Here is a 6,183-nt window from a genome sequence, read left to right on the forward strand (position 1 = left end):
CTCACATTTTTGCATTTTTTCTGATCCATGGAACCCTATGGCTATGAGCGCAATATTGGGCCAATTCAGCAGTTGCCTTTTGGTGTGACAACATGGCAGTTGTCCATGTCGTGAATATCCTCATGTCTAGATCACAAAGAGTCATGTGCAGAATAGGTGAGGTTGGAAAAACTTCCACTATATATTCAGTTGTTTTCAGAAGCCAAGGAATTCCCTTGAGCTCTAAAAGATTATCTGTAACCTCTGATCATACATAAACATCCCAGCTTTATAGCTGGTAACAATCAACTTCAGAAAGCACAGCATGTACACTTTGATCAATATATATCCTCTTCTTTAAATAAAAGAATGCATTGATATGGGGCTAACTAACTTCCTACAAATAATTAGCAACTTGTAACTCAGCAGGAACACAAGTCACCTAGTCATTGTCTTCTGTGGGTGAACAGCATGAGGTTCTCAGATCTCCCGCCTTATGCACTTTTTATCTTTTGACTGATCAATCCTTCAAGTGAAGGATATCTTCAAAAAGGACTACCCTGCCAAATAACTTCAAAGGGAGAACCACCCCCCCCCAAAGAATTCATAGGACTATCTTATCATTAGGTGAGCCTTTTTTTTCAGACGTGCCTCTGATTTAAAAGAAGGAAAATTTGAAATTTCTCGATGCTCCATGTAAGATATGTAAAGATTTAATTGGTAATGATTTAAAATTTTAACTTTCCTATATCTCTTCCCCCCCCTCTGTATTAGCTTTGTGTCTGCCTTAAAAATCCAATCTGTATTATGCTGGCCATGGATCATAATAATAATAAACTAAGATAAAGGTAAAGGTTCCCCTTGACAATTCGTCCAGTCGTCTTTGACTCTAGGGCACAGTGCTTATCTCCGTTTCCAAGCCATAGAGCCAGCGTTTTGTCCAAAGACAATCTTCCATGGTCACATGGCCAGTGCGACTTAGACATGGAACGCTGTTACCTTCCCACCGAGGTGGTCCCTATTTATCTCCTTGCATTTGCATGCTTTCGAACTGCTAGGTAGGCGGGAGCTGGGACAAGCGACGGGCGCTCACTCCATCGCGTGGATTCGATCTTACAGCTGCAGATCTATAGACCTTACAGCACAGAGGCTTCTGCGGTTTAACATGCAGCACCACCATGTCTCTAATAATAAACTAAAGTAAACTAATTATTAAGTTATTTAGGTATTACTGCATTCCACAAACCCTTGGACAAACTGTCCAAGCTTTATTAGCTCTTCTCTCCAATCCATTCATTCATTGTTCTTTGGATCCAGTTTTTTTGCAGTTCATGTTACCGTGCAAAGTGATCCAGAGGCCACACAGCAGTCATCATGGAATACTAGCAGCAGAATGCACGAGCATATCACATTTGCTCATGGGTGCTGTCATCACCGCTATAGTAAACATGACAACTTTGAGAAGGTGATATTTAATGGCCACAGTTTAAAAGCAAATAAATGAATACAAGAGAAACAACAACAAAAACAGATTATTAAGTGGTCCTGCAACTTTTACAACAGCACTGCTTAATGACAGGCAAGATTTGAGATGCAGTAATTTCTACCCAGTTCAGCTTCACTTTTAGGCAGATTAAGTACGCTCACAAGCGTACTCCTGTCACTTAAGGAAATCTTTTAAGCATTTTGTAGCTTTTTATTTTCTACCATGTCATTTCCCTTCTGTTCTTTGCTCAGTGAAATTACTCTTGTTCCAGCAGAAAAAGATATATAAAAGCTGGGGGGGGGGGAGGAAGGGAGAGAGAAAATCTAGAAAATTATGTACTTAGGTTGCAAGCCATCTGTATCAGTTCCCACACAAACATCCTCCCTTAACTTCTTGACAGAAATGGGCACAGTGGTAAATGGTCACCTTGAGGTAAAGTTGCTTTTTCTGCTTTAAGCCGCCTGTAGAGCTCAGTTGCTCTGAGATTCAGTAAAATGTGCCTTCAAACTGTGGCTTCAGCCCTTACTCAAAAACTCCAGTAGAGGAAAGAAATTCTCTGTGTGGAAGATGCTGGGTGTGTGCAAAATCCCCCTGAGAAATTTGAGTAGACTTATCAAAACTCTCCTTTATTCCTTCTGAATTCCTCTGAAGTTTCTGCTTGTGCAATAACCAGCATTGCTCACCTCAGATTTTTTTCTTGAGGCAAAATTCAGTGTCAGCTGCATAAGACGTGGAACTAAGCTTTTTGGACATCGCTCAGAGTACAGACAAGTTGTGTGTGTGAGGACATGCATGTATACATTGCACTTGGGTTTGTGTGTGTGATTTGTAGATCCTCTTTGTGGTGCCACTCTGAAACAAAGGACTTGTCTTTTATTGCAAGGAATTTCACTAATGCATTATGGTATTTTACAGTATTTGTGCTTGAAAATATGGCATATCCTTTTCCAACCATTATGGATCTTGAAGCAGTTCACAGTAATATGGTTGGCCATGCAGGTGGGGGAATCTTTCCTTGAAACAAGACCTTGAATATGTCTGTCTTCAGAATACAGTGTACTGTAGTATAAAATATAGAATGTTGACTAGGGACACAGAAGACCTGGGTTCCAATCCCTGCTCAGTCATGGAAATCCATTGGGATGCAAGTGACAATGGCAAGCCATTTCTTTAACAGCTCCCATTGCTTGGAAACATTATTTGAGTACCACATACAGTGGGGTCTTGACTTGAGAACTTAATCCGTATTGGACGGCGGTTCTCAAGTCAAAAAGTTCTCAGGTCAAATCTACATTTCCCATAGGAATGCATTGAAAACCATTTGATCCGTATCTGCTCTTTTCCGTCCATAGAAACTAATGGGAAGCTGCTATTCTGCCTTTGACCACTAGAGGGGGATATTTTGTTTCTTTTTTTCTTAGGTCAAGAAAGGTTCAGGGAAGGCAGGGAAAATACAGTCCAGGCAGGACAGTACCAGGCAGTCCGAAGACTGTCTCCCAATCCACTCTCTAAACGCTGGGAGGAGTGAGGAAGCAGACAGGCACCCTTTTCACTGGCCAACAGTTAACTGAAAGTTCACATTTTGCACTTTCCCTGCCTCCCACGTGGTTTTTTTTCAGTTCTTAATTCAAATCTAAGTACTTAAGTCAAGTCAATATTTTCCTATGAGAGCGGTTCTTAAGTCAAAATGTTCTTAACTCAAGCCGTTCTTAAGTCAAGCCCCACTGTAATTTAGAAGCTGCTTGGCAGCACATAACTGCAGAGAATTAGATACTGTCAATTCTGTCAAATCCACATATAATGCCCTGACCTCTAGTTCTAGGCCAGTGAATGGTGGGAGCAAAATTGGTTTGAGGGAGTGCAAAACCTGTTGCCTCATCTCCATCCTCAGAAGGCTGATGAGATCAGTCAGAGCATGTTATCCCTAATTAAAAGTTCCCAGTTTCTTCCATCAGGGTCCTGAGTCTCTTAAGGGACCCCTTTTGTAAAGGAGAAGACTTTAGAAGCCTCAAGATAGAAGGCAATATTTTAACTTCTGAAGAATCACTGTCACTTTGGTGGTCGCTAAAGATGCTACCCGCATCTTTCCTAATTCACACCTAAGAAACACACCTGGCAAATCCATCTACTCTGAATTTCTGGGACTCTAAATTCTCTAACCAATGACAAGACACCGGTGCTTGATGAAGTGGTTATTGGTCCATGAAAGTCAGCAGATTTTAATATTTATTTAGTAGTCTATAAAGGCATTTTACATATTCTCTACCTAGAAAACCTTGGAAAGGGTCACCATAAGTTAGAATTGACTTGATGGCACATCATCATCATCATTATTATTAATAAATGCTTATTTATTTGTGTAAAGACCAGATAGTTCTGTCCAGTTTCAATTAGTCAGGTCTGTCAAACTTCACAGTGAAAACCTTTTAGGGGGTTGTAGCCAAGTCAGCCTGTTGCAGGTAAAAAAGCAAAAAGACCTTTGGTACTGTAGATTAAGAGTAATACACTACTGAGCTTTTGTTGTTGTTTGTTGTTTAGTCGTTAAGTTGTGTCCGACTCTTTGTGACCCCATGGACTAGAGCACACCAGGCCCTCCTGTCTTCTATGGCCTCCCAGAGTTTGGTCAAATTCATGTTGGTCACTTCGATGACCCTGTCCAACCATCTCGTCCTCTGTCATCCCCTTCTCCTCTTGCCTTCACACTTTCCCAACATCAAGGTCTTTTCCAAGGAGTCTTCTCTTCTTATGAGATGGCCAAAGTATTGGAGCCTCAGCTTCAGGATCCGTCCTTCCAGTGAGCACTCAGGGTTGATTTCCTTTAGAATGGATAGGTTTGTTCTCCTTGCAGTTCAGGGGACTCTCAAGAGTCTCCTCCAGCACCACAATTCAAAAGCATCAATTCTTCAGCGGTCAGCTTTCTTTATGGTCCAGCTCTCACTTCCATACATCACTACTATAGCTTCTACAGAGTGGAAATTCAGCATAATAATATGGATTTATGTAGGCATGACAAATAGAGGAAGGGATTTCTTTTTGGAGATTCATGCTTCTGCCATGGCAACCCTTCCATAAAGAGTATACTGTACTGTACTTTAATGTCAGTAGGCTTTTCATTTAGCAGAAGCTCAATAGGATACTGTTTTAAAATATATTATCTGACCTATGCATTTGTGGGTTGTTTTCATGAACTAGGGTGGAGTCAGCAAAAGTGTAGCCCAAATAAAAATAGCTAGCCTTTATGATTCCATAGAAATGAAAACAGATTCTTAAATATAGCTATTAATCCCAAACAGATTAGAGCCAATGAAGCAATGGGAATTTGAGTCAGTGCATTTTTGCAAAAGATTCATGGATTTGATGACCAAAATCCAGCTGTTGCTGTGATTAAACGGAAGGGAATATACACTTTGATCTACAGTACAGTGATCTTTAGATTTTCAAATTGGATCCTTGCTGGGTTTTGAACATGAAATTGCTAAGAGCTGCCCAGACAACCAAGCTGTGTTTGCATGGAGCTCCAAGACCACAAACAGAAGCTACCTTCAATCTGACAAAGTGTTAAGTGTCCATTTCCACTTCTTTTTAAAATTTATTTTTTTTCCCAAGTGACACATTGACAGTCTGTTGCTGAGTTGACTTGAAAAGGTTTTTTAGAGGGGAAAACCCCACAAGCACACTGTTTGGAGACAATAGGAGCCAGCCCATTGGATCATGTCATCACACATAGCAGAAAACAGAAAAAGAAAAAGCAATGCCAAGAAATCAGAGCATTTGGGACTGGCTGAAAAAAAGAATGATGATTCCCCACTAAAAAGAGACAATTCCCACCCACCTATCCCATATTCCCTGCATTGAGCTTTGTATCGTGTAGACAACTGTCCTTAATTCAATTTCATCTCTGCCTAATCCAATGCAAATAGTGGGGGTAAATGGCCAATGTAATCACCTCTTGAGAGACCACAGACATCAAAACAATTGTGCAGTAGTTTTTTCCCTTCTGGAGAACAGCCCTTCATGCCTTGATATGTACAAAAGGCCATGTTTCCGATTTCTCAATCCCGTCTTTCAACCGGGCATGAAAGAGACTCCATCGGGGAAGAATGACTTGAGCACTCACAAAAATGGGCATGATTCTGCCTAATGGATCGAATGTAAATGAAACTAAGAAGTGGACTTAGTGCAGATTCCTCACACATCCCTAAATTTTACACATATTTTGCTGCACTTGAAAAAAAAGCCAAAGACCATTAGGATCATCTGTTTTTTACCTTCATTCGCTAATACTGTTTTTAATGATAAATATGTAGCAGCCAAAGCCGACAAGTAAAAAAGTTACCAAAAATAAGATTTCCTGTAACATGAGGGGTTTGGGGGTAATAAAAGTATGGTCCCATTCCTTTTGCTTAACAAGAATGCAATAGCTAATTTCCTGTTGCATAGTATAGTAAATTGCACTAGATGAGGTTCATTGAATCAATTGGGATTGTATGAATCAAGTGCGCCAAAAGTTCCATTGATTCAAATGGGCCTACTCTAACAGTGACTTACTTTACCACAACAAGTTGCAGTTAGAAAAGGCCCATTAGAATCAATGAAACTTATGGAGCATTTGACTCACTGAATCCTCATGGATTCAATGGGCCTCGACAGGATTGTGGCCTGTAGGTAACTTTAACAAGTAACAATTACTCACTGCCTTAAAAATATTGATTTCCATT

The sequence above is a fragment of the Pogona vitticeps genome, chromosome 10 (assembly GCF_051106095.1).
Source record: "Pogona vitticeps strain Pit_001003342236 chromosome 10, PviZW2.1, whole genome shotgun sequence".
NCBI classification, from domain to species: domain Eukaryota; kingdom Metazoa; phylum Chordata; class Lepidosauria; order Squamata; family Agamidae; genus Pogona; species Pogona vitticeps.